This window comes from Pogoniulus pusillus, chromosome 24 (genome assembly GCF_015220805.1).
Source record: "Pogoniulus pusillus isolate bPogPus1 chromosome 24, bPogPus1.pri, whole genome shotgun sequence".
In the NCBI taxonomy this organism is placed as follows: Eukaryota; Metazoa; Chordata; class Aves; order Piciformes; family Lybiidae; genus Pogoniulus; species Pogoniulus pusillus.
The window spans coordinates 5,387,432-5,401,904 of NC_087287.1; the positions used below are offsets into that span (position 1 = coordinate 5,387,432).

The 14,473-nt window shown below is 49.1% G+C and overlaps 1 long non-coding RNA gene across 1 annotated transcript in view; it reads right to left on the reverse strand.

Moving 5' to 3' along the window:
- LOC135185929 (uncharacterized) overlaps positions 1–14,473 on the reverse strand; it is a 32,602-nt gene that overhangs the window by 3,096 nt on the left and 15,033 nt on the right. Inside the window, exon 2 of the long non-coding RNA XR_010306687.1 lies at positions 7,248–7,416. This is a non-coding gene — a long non-coding RNA (uncharacterized LOC135185929). The remainder of the gene's footprint in view (positions 1–7,247; positions 7,417–14,473) is intronic.

The following is a 14,473-nucleotide window of genomic DNA, read 5'->3' on the forward strand; positions in this document are numbered from 1 at the left end:
GACTAACAGCTCAAGACAGGGGTCTGCTGGAGAGAGTCCAACAGAGAGCTAGGAGGATGACTGGGGGACTGGAACATCTCTGCTGTGAAGAGAGGCTGAAAGCCCTGGGGCTGCTTAGTCTGGAGAGGAGAAGGCTGAGAGGGGAACTGATCAATGTCTGTAAACACCCAGTGGGTGGGTGGCAAGATGAGGATGCCAGGCTCTTTTTGGTGGTGCCCAGTGGTAGGACATGGAACGCTGAGTACAAACTGGAATTCAGGAGGTTCCACCTCAACATGAAGAAAAACTTCTTTGCTGTGAGGGTGACAGAGCCCTGAAGCAGGCTGCCAAGAGAGGTTGTGAAGTCGTCTTCTCTTCAAAAGAGACTTCAAAACATACCTGGATGTGCTCCTGTGGGACCTGCCCTAGGTGACCCTGCTTTGGCAGGGAGGTTGGGCTGGATGATCCCTGGAGGTCCCTTCCAACCCCTAACATTCTGTGACTCTGTGATCTCCAACCAATCCCCAAAAATACACAAACAAAAATCAACCTGAAAGCTGCTTGATCTTGGGTTTCCCAAGTAGCTGTAATGACCTATTTGCAGGGTGGCCCTTCTTGAGAAGTCCTCTGGCTGCCACAGGACTTGGGTAAAATCTTTAGGCTGTTGTCACAAGCCCCACCAGCAGAAGTGGCAAAGTTGAACACAGGCTGCTCTTCCAGGAGAAGCAAACACTTGAGCACCATCCTGCTGCACTGCTGTGCGGTGGCTTCTCATGTGTAGCCCTAGGCTGTTCCTTCCAGTCAGTGACTGGTCCCTGCAAGTCAAGCATTCCCCCAGCATAACTCAAGGCAAATCAGTGGCACTGCTCCAAGGACTGGCTCTGCCTTTTGCGTGCAGCCTTTACAGCAGTGCCCACTCCAGTGGGGTAACCCCAGGAGAATCGGCGTTGGGCTGAGCCAGCTGGGCCAGGGCTCAGCTGGTTCCAGCCTGCAGCCATTCTTCTCTTATCATGTGAGGATGGTGCTCCCAGCTCCCTGGAAAAGCTCTCAGGCAACACACCAGGAAGTCCTGCCCCATATTGCTAAACCAAATATTTGCTGGAGATAGTGCCTGCTGTCAGCTGAGCCTGTCCCAAGCCTCTTTATCACGTCACTGCTGTGCTCCAAGCCTGGGTTGCCATTATGAGCTGAACTCTGACTTGCCCATTGCTCTGCAGCTAAGAAAGGTCAGCTCCCAGCACCACTTTGACGTAGTTGAGCTGAGTTTTAGCTCAACGCTGCTTTGAAAGGAATGAAGCTTTACAGTCACAGCTTAGCACAATATACAAGCAGGTACTTACAATAGCTTACAAACATATACAGCTATAGACAGAAATAGGCAAGTTAAAGGTAACACAGAAACACAACAGCCCTCCCAGAAACCAGAGTGCCCAGGAGGGGCCCCCAACCACCCTCCCACCTCCTTACCACCGCTCTGCCTTATCCCAGACTTTGCCGTATGTGCAAGGTGAGTTTGGAGGATCAGCAAGGGAGGGATTAGAAGGAGAATGATTAGTTGGGTTAGATAGATCCAAGCAGAAGAGAACCACACACTCCAACAGGCAGAGACACTTTGTGTCCCTGCTTTTCTACATCTCAGCAAGCCTGTGAGTGCAGCAGACATCAGCACTGCTTCCTTTTCACAGCCTAGCATCTAATTCCGCTCACTAAAATATCCCAGCTAGGCTCAAACTAGCACATCTTGCTTTTCTTCATCTCAGCAAGCCTATGAGTGCAGCAGACATCAGCACTGCTTCCTTTTCACAGCCTAGCATCTAATTTATCTCAGTAAACTATTCCAATTAGCCTCAAAGTAGCGCAGGGTTTGTTAGCATTGGTTGGTGTTTGCAGGGAGGAATAAGAGAAGCAAAGGTGTGTGTTCTGGGTTTTGCTCTAGGGAGAGGCAATGCTCTCTGCCAGACTTTTCCACTGAGCTTTTTCCCCTGGCTGTGGGACCAGAGCTCCACTGTTATCTCTGCTGGGCTGTATTGATATCCATCTGCTCTGCTATCTACAATCTCCAGCTGAAAACAAAGGCTGTGAACTGCAAATGCCCTCTAATACAGGGATTGTTTAAAAGAATGCTGCACCAATTTTTAGTTCAGCCCTATTGGCCTGGCAATTAGAGGGTTGCCATGTAAACAGGGACCAAAAAATTTGTCTAAAATGACTTAGAAGACTTATCTGATTTGTAATGACCCAGAAAAGAAAATCAGCTGGCAAATGCGATGGATCACCTTGCAGGTAAGGAGAGAGTCCAAGCACTGTGTGGCCTGAGAGCTGTGCCTGACTCACCTGCAGATTTGTGTGCTCACATACATGTTCTTGGCCTTGTTCCTGGTTCCTTTCCGATCTAAGATAAGGATAAAGGTGAGCCTTTGCTTGGTTGATGTTGTTGTAAGATCTGAGAAAGCCTTTTTGCAGCAGCAGCCAGCACTGGGTTTGCAAAGCTGAAGCTGCCACAACTTTCCTTTGTCTGGGCATCCCAACCATCCTTCAGGAGAGTTGGGACTATCTGCCAAAGACTTCAGAGAATCAAGCAGATTGGAAGAGACCTCCAAGCTCATCCAGTCCAACCTAGCACCCAGCCCTACCCATTCAACCAGACCATGGCACTAAGTGCCTCATCCAGGCTTTGCTTCAGCACCTCCAGAGATGGCAACTCCACCACCTCCCTGTGCAGCCCATTCCAATGCCAATCACTGTCTGGCAAGAACAGCTATGATTTCTCACACCCTTCTTGAAGAACTGATTTGGAAATTCCTTCAAAGAATCATGGAATCCTTTGGGTTGGAAGAGACCTTAAAGATCATCCAGTTCCAGCCCCCTTGTCATGGGCAGGGGCACCTCCCACTAGACCAGGTTGCTCAAGGCCCTTTCCAACCTCACTTCCAGGCAGGGGGCAATGACAATCTCCCTGAGTAACCTGTTCCAGTGTCCACCACTTTCACTGTAAAGAATTTCTTACTATTATCCAGCCTAAACTTCCCCTCTTCCATCTCAAAGCCATTCCCTCTTGTCCTATCACTATAAGCCCTTGTAAAAGGGGTTTGTTGTAGTCCCAACATCTTTTAGAGCCTGCAGTGCTTGCTAGTTACAGAGCGGTGTCTGCAGGCTGTTGACTGCGGACCAGGATGGCCCTGCTGGCACCAGCACAGATGTTTCTTCTCCATCACCAGAAGAATTAGTCTGGACATCTTCCTAAAGATGCCTTTCCAGCAGAAAGCAGTTGATCTGGGTGACAGCATCCTATGCCCTAGGTTCTCATAGTGGAGGGTGTCCCTGCCCGTAGTAGGGGGTTTGGAACTGGATGATCTCTAAGGACTCTTCCATGATTCTTTAGTGAACCTACCCTTGCCCTTGCTGAGCTTCTCTCTAGCCAGCTCTCCAGCCTGTGCAGGTCTCACTGAATGACAGCACAGCCTGACATGGTGTCAGCCACTCCTCCCAGACAGCATCACCAGCAGCCTGCCTGACTTCACAGAATCACAGAATGTCAGGGGCTGGAAGGGACCTCCAAAGATCATCCAGTCCAAATCCCCTGCCAGAGCAGGATCACCTAGAGCAGATCACACAGGAACACATCCAGGTGGGGTGTGAATATCTCCAGAGAGGGAGACTCCACAACCCCCTTGGGCAGCCTGTTCCACGGTTCTGGCACCCTCATAGGGTGAAAAAATCCTCCTCATGTTTCCATGGAACTTTCTATACCTCAATTTCCACCCATTGTCCCTTGTGCTAGCACAGGGCATCCCCCAGCAGAGCCTGGCTCCAGCCTCCTGGCACTCACCCTTTCATCTCTATAAACGTGACTGAGGTCACCTCTCAGTCTCCTCTCACCACACAGCAGCTGCCTGGCCTGAGCAAGCTTCTGCTAACACCATAAGAAGCAGCAAAGTTTTCCAGCAGCAGCAAAGCTGAATCCTCTGCACGTGGTGCTTGTAAACCACTGCAGGCTCCAACTCTTTGCAGAGAACAGGCAGTGAATAATGCACTGGAGGGGTTATTAGCAATGAAGTACTGTTTCTCCTTGTTCCTGCAGTCAAGGCAGAAAACATTGAAATATGTCAGCTTTGTTGCTAATGGATCCTGGCTGGACTGGCAGGTTCTGCTTTGGCTGCAGAGCTTTCTTGGAAATAGGAATTAGCCATGTGCTCAGGCTGCACTGGAGCTGGAGCTTTGGCATTTTCTCTTTCCTCAATGGGCTCAATATAATATGAAAACAGTTTTCTGGGGTCTACATTCTTACAGTCTAGAGTTGTGCCAGGGGAAGTATAGGCTGGATGTTAGGAGGAAGTTCTTCACAGGGAGAGTGATTGGCATTGGAATGGGCAGCCCAGGGAGGTGGTAAAGTCCTCATCCCTGGAGGTGTTCAAGCAAAGCCTGGATGAGGCACTTAGAGCCATGGTCTGGTTGACTGGATAGGGCTGGGTGCTAGGTTGGACTGGCTGAGCTTGGAGCTCTCTTCCAACCTGGTTGATTCTATGATAGAGGATCAGGCTAAACTACATCCTAAAAGGCAACATTCTAAGAAGAAAATCTAAGGGCTGGAAAGGGGGGAAGGAACAATTTGATCTGGAGATGGTGACAAAATTTTACCTCCTGGAGAAGAGAAGGCTCTGGGGAGACATTACAGCAGCTTTCCAGGATCTGAAAGATGCTACAAGAAAGCTGGAGAGGGACTTTTCACAAAGGCTTGTAGGGACAGGATGAAATGGAGTGGATTGAAGCTGGAAGAGGGCAGATTTAAGACTGGAGATTAGGAAGAAATTCTTTCCAGTGAGGGTGGTGAGACCCTGGAACACGTTGCCCAGGGAGGTGGTCAAAGCCTCATCACTAGAGGTAAAGCCAGGCTGGATAAGGCTCTGGACAGCCTGATCTAGTGTGAGGTGTCCCTGCCCATGGCAGGGGGCTTAGAACGAGGTGATCCTTGTGGTCCCTTCCAACCCTGACTGACTCTATGATGAGCCCCTGGAATAGCTTGCCCAGGGAGGTCATGGATGCCCCCTCCCTGGAAGTGCTCAAGGCCTTGAGCATCCTGGTCCAGTGGGAGGTGAACCTGCCCATGGCAGTGGGGTTGGAACTGGATGACCTCTAAGGTCACTTCCAACCCAAACCATTCTGTGATTCATTCTGTGAACTGTGTGTGTCAATACAAGGCAAACAGTTTCCTGATTTACTGGAAATCCTTGTTGGAGAGAAACTCTTTTTAAGGCAGTTCTGGAGACAAATGACATTGTGGACTTTCATTTCATTACCTAGCAGCATATTTAGCATGATGAGCTTTTTATTTATACTCCTTCTCATTATAATGAGCTGTTCTTAAATGGTCTTTCATTTTTCCAGCTGCAATTTATGATCCTAATATATATTTTGACAGCCTTTTTGTTTTGCTCCCACTTGTGCCAGAGTCTAGTGTGGCCACACTCCTATTGACATTCTCTTAATACACCTATGCCATCAGTGACAGCAGAGCTTATTGTGGATGATTTTGCATCAGTTTAGCATAAGGAAGAAAGGGACCTGGGGATGCTGGTAGATAGTAGCTGAAGATGAGCCAGCAGTGTGCCCAGGTGGCCAAGAGAGCCAATGGCATCCTGGCCTGCATCAGGAACTGTGTGGCCAGTAGGACAAGGGAGGTTTTTCTGCCCCTGTACTCAGCGCTGCTCAGGCCACACCTTGAGTGCTGTGTCCAGTTCTGGGCTCCTCAGTTCAATAGAAATGTTGAGGTGCTGGAAGGTGTCCAGAGAAGGGTGATGAAGCTGGGGAGGGGCCTGGAGCACAGCCCTGTGAGGAGAGGCTGAGGGAGCTGGAGGCGTGCAGCCTGCAGAAGAGGAGGCTTAGGGCAGACTTCATTGCTGCCTGAAGCTACCTGCAGGGAGGCTGTAGCCAGGTGGGGTTGGGCTCTTCTCCCAGGCAAGCAGCAACAGAACAAGGGGACACAGTCTCAAGCTGTGCCAGGGCAGGTCTAGGCTGGGTGTTAGGAGGAAGTTGTTGCCAGAGAGAGTGATTGGCATTGGAATGGGCTGCCCAGGGAGGTGGTGGAGTCACCATCCCTGGAGGTGTTCGAGAAAAACGTGGATGAGGCTCTTGGTGATATGGTCTGGTTGACTGGCTAGGGCTGGGTGCTAGGTTGGACTGGATGATCTTGGAGGTCTCTTCCAACCTGGTTGATACTATGATTATATAAGCTGCAGCACAGGAGGTTCCAGCTCAGCACAAGGGGGAACTTCTTTACTGTAAGGGTCTCAGAGCACTGGCACAGGCTGCCCAGAGAGGTTGTGGAGTCTCCTTCTCTGGAGCCTTTCAAGGCCTGTCTGGATGTGTTCCTGTGTGACCTGAGCTAGATTGGATGGTCCTGCTGTGTCAGGGGCGTTGGGCTGGATGCTCTCTTTGGGTCCCTTCCAACCCATAACATCCTGTGAGCCTGTAAACCTATGGACAGAACTTCTGCTAGACAGTAACGAATGATGTGAAGAGTTCTTCTGTTGTTTACCACACAGTGGCAGGCTCCTTAGCACTACATCCAGCTGGTTATCCACCAGGCCTGTTATTTCACCTGTCCTGTCTTACAGTTCTCCTAATTCCTGCTTACAACCCTAATCCTTCTGCCCATATATACAAATGTTTGTTGAGAACCAAACTGAGCTGCTGTTGACAGAGCTTCCTGAGGTGAAGACTAAAGAGTCAATTTGCTTATTTTGGTGCACACACCACCTGCACCCAGAAAGTCAATAAGTGAAGGGTGGAATAATCAAAAGGTTTTACTGAGGTGTTTGCTTTTTCTTCCTTAATCTGAAATCAGCCATAGTTTGTACATCATCAAATGTGAAAGGCCCTGGAACATCAATCTCAGGTGGATTGATGGGCTGAGATCAGCTGTGGGAGGCTCAGCAAGGCCAAGTGTTGGGTTCTACACTTGGGTCACAACAGCCCCATGCAATGCTACAGGCTTGGGGAAGAGCTGTTGAAAACTGCCCAGCACAGAAAGACCTGGGAACATCCCTCTGTACTCAGCACTGGTGAGGCCATACCATGAATGCTGCCTTCAGCTTTGAGCCACTCACTACAGGAAGGACATTGAGATGCTGGAGTGGGTCCAGAGAAGGGCAAGTGGGGAAGCTGGTGAAGGGTCTGGAGAACAGGCCTCGTGTGGAATAGCTGAGGGCACTGGGATTGTCAGCCTGGAGAAAAGGAGGCTGACAGGAGACCTTGGTCTCTGTGATTACCTGAAAGGAAGTCCAAGGCAGGTGGGGGTCAGTATCTTCTCCCAGGTGACAGGTTGGCTCCAGTTGCACCAGAGCAGGTGTAGGTTGGCTATTATGACATGTTTTCTTTCTTGCAAGAGTGGTCAGTCACTGGAACAGCCTGCCCATGGAAGTGGTGGAGTCACCATGCCTAGAGGTGTTCAAAAAACAAGTGGACATGGTAGTGTGGGACATTGGTTAGTAGGCATGAAGGTGTTAGGGTGACAGTTGCACTCCATGGTCTTAGAGGTCTTTTCCTTACTGATTCTATGATTCCCAGGAAACAGCCAAAGCAAAACAAATCTATTGAGCTTGGGGTAGAGACCAACATGTTTATAAAAGAGTATGCCAAGGGTCAGGGCTGATCTGGCCACCAGATGTGTGCCAGAGGCTCTCCATGAAGCCCTCTGCCTTCCCAAAGGGAAGAGGACAGGAAGAAGGGAGAGAAACTGATGGGGTGGGGAAGAAACTGAATCAGCTGAGATGGAAATGAGAAGAACCCAATGAAATTGAGACAGACACAAACCAACATGGAACCCAACCCCTGATGGCAATGACAGCACCAGTGGCACCACTGCTGCTGGAGGCAGGCACTGGGCAAGTCCCAGATTGGACTCAGCAGATGACAACCCAATTCAGGAGCTTGATTCAGAAGCACACAGACTGGGATTGGACACAGACAGAACAGAGTCCTCCTGGGACACAGGGCAATGAAGAAGGGGCTTGACTCTGGTGATCCCTCAGCTTGCTTCTGAAGATGCCATCCATGGGCTGCAATCCCTTGGTGGGTGGTTGAGGCTCACCTGTCCTGTCTGTTCCTCCCTTCAGGTACTACCTCTGACTTCCTGTCTCCCAAAGTTTGTCATGAGCTCTGGCAGTGCCCTTGGTGTGCCCAGAAGCAAGTCTCAGGCAGAGCCTTTGTGCAGCCCAGCTCTTGGCAGGCACTGTCCCCATCAGCTTCTCTCTGCTAGGAGCAGCCTCTGGCTGTGCCAAGCTGCCCTGAGCTGCAGAAAGTGCCTGAGTGAGCAGAGCCTGAGCTGGGCAGGGACATTATTGAACAGAATTGATTCTAGTCTGGCTCACATCAAGGCACCTGGTTTGATTCCTCTTAGATACAAGAAGCTAATCTTCCATTTTGAAGAGGGTAGACCATGGGCATCAGCTTTAGTGACACAAGTCAGGAGAGCAATGGCAATGCTTTTAGTCTGCAGCAAAGTCCACATTGCTCATTTGAACAACATGTTCCTGGCCAGAGAGCCAAGTTAGCTTGCAGTACATGACTTGACATAAATCATGGCTGCAATGGCATGTCCAGGAGCTTTTCCAGGCTGAGCATTTAACATAGCCTTCATCCTGAGCTGGAGCTCCTTAAGCAGGTCCCAGACACCAAGGTTATTATAGAATCATAGAAGGGTTTATGTGGGAAGGGACCTCAAAGCTCAGCCAGTTCCAAACCCCTGACATAGGCAGGGACACCTCCCACTAGAACAGGTCTCTCAAGGCCTCATCCAGCCTGGCCTTGAACACCTCCAGGGAGGGAGCAGCCACAACCTCCCTGGGCACCCTGTGCCAGTGTCTCACCACCCTCACTGTAAAGAGCTTCTTCCTAATATCCAGTTTTCATCTCCCCTCTGCCAGCTCCAGCACTCACTTTGATTTGTTACGACTGCAGTAATGTCACTGAGCATCACCTCACCCTCTCTGTGACCCTTTCTTTACCATGAATGTGCTGATCTCAGAGCCTGAAGTTAAATCAAGGGGCCTGGTCTTGTCAATTTTTATCCTGCAGTGCCTGACAAGGTGTGGAGGCTTTTAAGACCATCTCTGATTCATGTGCAATTTGAACTTCACTGTCACAAACTCACACTGCAGTAAAGCTCAACACATCTCCTTCAGCTCAGCCAGGTTTTCCTTCCAGGATGGCACATCCTGTGGGACCAAGAGCTTCTCCAGCAGTATTATGCCATGTGTTGGGAGGTCCCAGAGGAAAACTCGAGTGAAGCGAAGTGCTGTGTGTCACCAGTGGTGTTTTTGCACTGAACAATGTTTGTTTTTCACAACCCATGTTCAATAGAGGCCATAAATCATGTCATTGCTTTCCCCATGTCTGCAGCACAGCTAACCTCCTGCTTAACTGGCCAGGCAGACTCCAGCAAATGCTGTACATGGGAGAGGACCAAAACATAATGGCCAGGAGCAAATCGAGGTTTGTGGTGGCCAAAGCAACGTTGGGTTCTTGTTTTTCCTTACATCAAATGCCACCACAATGGAATCACCCCAAAATGCAGCACATTGTGTTGCTCCGAGGCTGTAGCATGGGAGTCTGTGGTCTCATTGTTCTCATCCTGTACAGCAGTGAGCAGCAGTGTTTGCTGTGCAATTTCCATGGGCTTAGCTTTTGTGCTCAGCTAATGACAAGGAAGCAGCTACAGTCTGAAGCCACTGTGCTCCCGAGGACAGGATGAAACACTACCAGACACAACTTTCGTGTTCTGTAGCTGAGCAAATGGTTCTGAACATCTTTGAAGACTCTAGGGACTTCATTCCTCCTGTCCATGTCCAGCACTGAGTCTTCACCAGGCTGAGAGAGGTGATCTCCCCCTTTACTCCACGGTGGTGAGACCTCATCTGGAGTATTGCATCCAGTTCTGGAGCCACCATTATAGGAAAGATCTGGATGTGCTGGAGTGTGTCCAGAGAAGGGCATGAGGATGATCAGAGGGCTGGAGCACCTCTGCTATGGAGACAGACTGGGAGAGCTGGAGCTGTTCAGTCTGGAGAAGACGCCAAGGAGACCATATTGTGGCCTTCCAGTATCTGAAGTGGGCTACAAGAAAGCTGGGGAGGGACTTTTTAGGCTATCAGATAGTGATGGGACTGGGGAGAATGGAGCATAACTGGAAGTGGGTGGATTCAGATTGAATGTTAGGAAGAAGTTCTTCAGCATGAGGGTGGTGAGAGACTGGCACAGGTTGCCCAGGGAGGTAGTTGAGGCCCCATCCCCTGAAGCTATTCGAGGTGAGGTCAACAGGGCCCTGGGCTTACTGCAGGGGGGAGGTTGGACTAGATGATCTTTGGAGGTCCCTTCCAACCAAACCTGTTCTATGGCTCTATGATTCTGTGATTTTATAATTCTAGGGTTCCATGATTCTATGAGTCTATGATTCCATGGTTCTGTGACTCTATGGTTTATGATTCTGTGGTTCTAGGATTCTGTGATCCCGTGATTTTATGATTCTAGGGTTCTATGAGTCTATGAATCTGTGATTCTATGGTTCTATGAGTCTATGAATCTGTGGTTCTATAATTCTGTGATCCTGTCATTTTATGATTCTAGGGTTCTGTGATTTTATGAATCTATGATTCCATGGTTCTGTGGTCTCTTGTCCCATGATTCTATGAGTCTATGACTCTATGGTTCTATGATTCTGTGTTCTCTGGTTCTATGAGTCTATGATTCCATGGTTCTATGAGTCCATGAGTCTTATGATTCTATGTTCTCTGGTTCTATGAGTCTATGGTTCTATGAGTCCCTGAGTCTATGATTCTATGTTCTCTGGTTCTATGAGTCTATGATTCTATGTTCTCTGGTTCTATGAGTCTATGGTTCTATGAGTCCCTGAGTCTATGATTCTATGTTCTCTGGTTCTATGAGTCCATGAGTCTATGATTCTATGTTCTCTGGTTCTATGAGTCTATGGTTCTATGAGTCCATGAGCCTATGATTCTATGTTCTCTGGTTCTATGAGTCTATGGTTCTATGAGTCCATGAGCCTATGATTCTATGTTCTCTGGTTCTATGATTCTATGGTTCTGTGTTTCTATGGTTTTATGATTCTGTGATTTTATGATTCTAAAAAAAGCAAGAACTGTGCTATTGGCCATAGCCTCAAGCATGAACCCATCACTTTTTTACACAACCAGCAAAAGCTGATAACATTTGGGGTAAAATATTAAGTCTCCATATGAGTAATTTTGAGATTTGGGTAACATTTGCAGCTCTTCCTCATTTGAGGTCATTGCTCTGTTGATAGTATTTTTCACAGGGGTAGAAGAGTTAACAACTTGCCACCCTGGATATACTTCAGTGTGCATCACTTCCACGTTGCTTACCCATCTCAGCCGTGCAGTTTCAGCTGCTGCAGCCAAAGCATTTGCTGCTTCTCATTCTGAACTGGCAAATAACAGCCCTGGTGAGCCCTGTTGACTCACAGGGCAGGGCATTCCTACAGCTTGCACAGCTATTACAGCTGTCTGGTAAAGAAAGCTCCTTACAACACTCACGCACAAAACATTTTAGCTCACATCATCTTTCCCCCATTCTTTTAACTATTCAAACATTTACCTAAGAAATAGGCATTTTTCCATGCTTGGCCAACAAGAGACTTGGGGTTTGTTTGGTTTGGTTTGGTTTTTACTGGAAAAAATGGTTTCCAGACTTTGTTTCTCAGAAATGCAGTCTGACTTCTTCCTCTGGCTTCTTTCCCTCATCATGAGTGATTGCCATTTCGTTCTCTTTTCCCTGTGTTCTGATCTTTAGATATGTTTAAAAGCCCCAGGAGGTACAACCTGCATACTAACTCTGCACCAAGCTGAACAGAGATGGATTCAGTCTTGACACTGGGCTTGTGAGCAGTGCCAGTGCTGACTGCTTCTATTACCAACAGTGGATACTGATAATAATATAGGGAATCACAGAAACATCCAGGTTGAAAAAGCCCCTCAGGATCACCAAGTCCAACCTAGAACTCTACAAGATTCACCTTAAACCCTATCCCTAAGCACTACATCCAACAACCCTTAAACACATCCAGAGTTGGTGACTCCACCACCTCCCTGGGCAGCTCATTCCAGTGCCTGACCACTCTCCCTGTGACAAACTTTTTTCTAATGTCCAATCTAAACCTCCCCAGCCTTAGCTTGAGGCCATTTCCCCTTGTTCTGTCTCCAGTTACCTCAGGTAATACTCACAGGTCTTAAGAGAGAAAACAAAGAAAAGCCTGGATGAGGCACTTAGTGCCATGGTCTGGTTGACTGGACAGCGCTGGGTGCTAGGTTGGACTGGATGAGCTTGGAGGTCTCTTCCAACCTGGCTGACTCTGTGCTCTTATTCCCAGCTCTGAGATGTTGAGGCAGTGATGGACACACTTTGGGATGTGGTTTAATGGCCATGGTGGTCTTAGGTTGACAGTTGGACTTGATGGTCACAGAGGTCTTTCCCAACTCAAAAAAAACTCTTTGGCTTTATGATTCTGTTGACAGTGGCCATGTGCCATGCATGGCCTTGTGGGCAAGAGGCCCAGTGGGATCCTGGAGTGGATTAAGAGTGTTCAGCAGATCCAGGGAGATTCCCCTCTACACTGGTGAGACTTTGAGTACTGGGTTCAGTTTTGGGCTTCCCAGTTTAAGAGGGGCAGGAATTTGCTGGAGAAGGTCCAGCGGAGGGCTACAAGGATGATTAGAGGGCTGGAACATTGCCTGATGAGGAGAGGCTGAGGGACCTGGGGCTGAGAGCCTGGAGAAGAGAAGACTGAGAGGGGATCTAATAAATGTTTATAACTATCTGAGGGCTGGGGGTCAGGAGTCTGGGGACAGGCTCTGCTCACTTGCTGCCTGGGATAGAACAAGCATCAGTGGATGGAAGCTGCAGCACAGGAGGTTCACCTCAACACAAGGGGAAACTTCTTTACTGTGAGGGTCCCAGAGCACTGGAACAGGCTGCCCAGAAAGGCTTTGGAGTCTCCTCTGGAGCCTCTCAAGACCTGTCTGGATGTGTTCCTGTGTGACCTGAGCTAGATTGTATGGTCCAGCTGTGTCAGAGGGGCTGGACTCAATGATCTCTTTGGGTCCTTTCCAACTCCTAACATCCTGTGAGCCTGTGGAGAGCATCTCCCTGTGCAGCACTGAGCCCTGGGGAACACCACTGGTGACTGGCTGCCACCTACATCTAATTCCATTCCTCACCACTCCTCAGGCCCAGCCATCAGCCAGTGTTTTTTTACCAAGAGAAGGCTCACTTGTCCAAGCCATGAGCAACCAGCTTCTCCAGGAGAGTGCTGTGGGAAGCAGCAAATGCAGTGGCCTGGCAGGAATGTTAATCTCCTTACGTTTTACAGCCTGATTTGTGGGCAGAGCTGTGCCGCCGGGTGTGTTTCCAGTTAAGATAGCACACACAGAGTGCAATCACTGCATTTCATAAGAGCATTAGGATCCTCAGGGAAGAAAGGCACCATTATAAATGCACCACATGATTGCAATTATTAATGTGTTAGCAGTTGTAGGAGTTGGTGCAAAGGAAGTGAGCGAGTTGTTCAAACAGCATTATTTTATCATCAGTTCCTAGCTCCGTACAGCATAAATGGGATGGGATCCAGCCTGCAACAATGTCAAAGTCCAACTGAATTTCATTTGCAGTGCATTAAGCAGGGCAGAAAGATAATTTGGGAAGCGTGGGATGTTTGGACTTCACCTGCTTTGACAGGACCTGTTCCTGTCTGATGCTTTCCTGGCTCTCCCAGCTTTGCAGTCAGCTCTGCTGCTTCCCCCACGACAGGCGATAGGTGTGCTCCTTTGAAAGAGGGTTACACCACGCTCCTAGCACGGCTGAGCCAAGGGAAAACCCCTCTGTTCCATGCCCTACTGCCTTTCCAAGCCAGCCTTGGCATTTCTGAGGGAGCCAGTGGCTGCGTGGGGCTTGGTTTGTGGCTGGGGTTAAATCGTGCCAGGCGTTCTTGGCACAGCATCTCTCCTAGAAGGCCTGGAAGAGCTCCGGCGTTGCTTTTTTCATCACCACCCCCGGCATCACCATCTGCTCTGCAGGAGCTCCAGCCCAATGAGTGCTTTGGATTAGACTTTGCTAAGACTTGTCAACACATTTCCTCTTTAAATAGCACAAAAAGCTGCATGGCAGAGGGGCTGGGGGGGGGTTGTGGGGTGTGGAGAGTGAGTCCTGAACGATACTGCAAAAGCCTGCGTGGATTGCTTGATCTTTCCCTCACCAGCTGGGAGCACTCTCTGAGAATGATTCCTGCACCCCAGCTGCCTTGTTTGCATGTGGGAGGAGTGTTTGATGGGATGAGAGAGGAAGTGGCAGCTGCAAACCATTCAAGATTATCCAAGGACCTTCTTCCAGGCCACAGATTAAGTTCTGGCAGCTGCAGGTGTAAGCAGTGTAAACCACTGCCTGGTGTCCTGCAGGCCACCTCTCT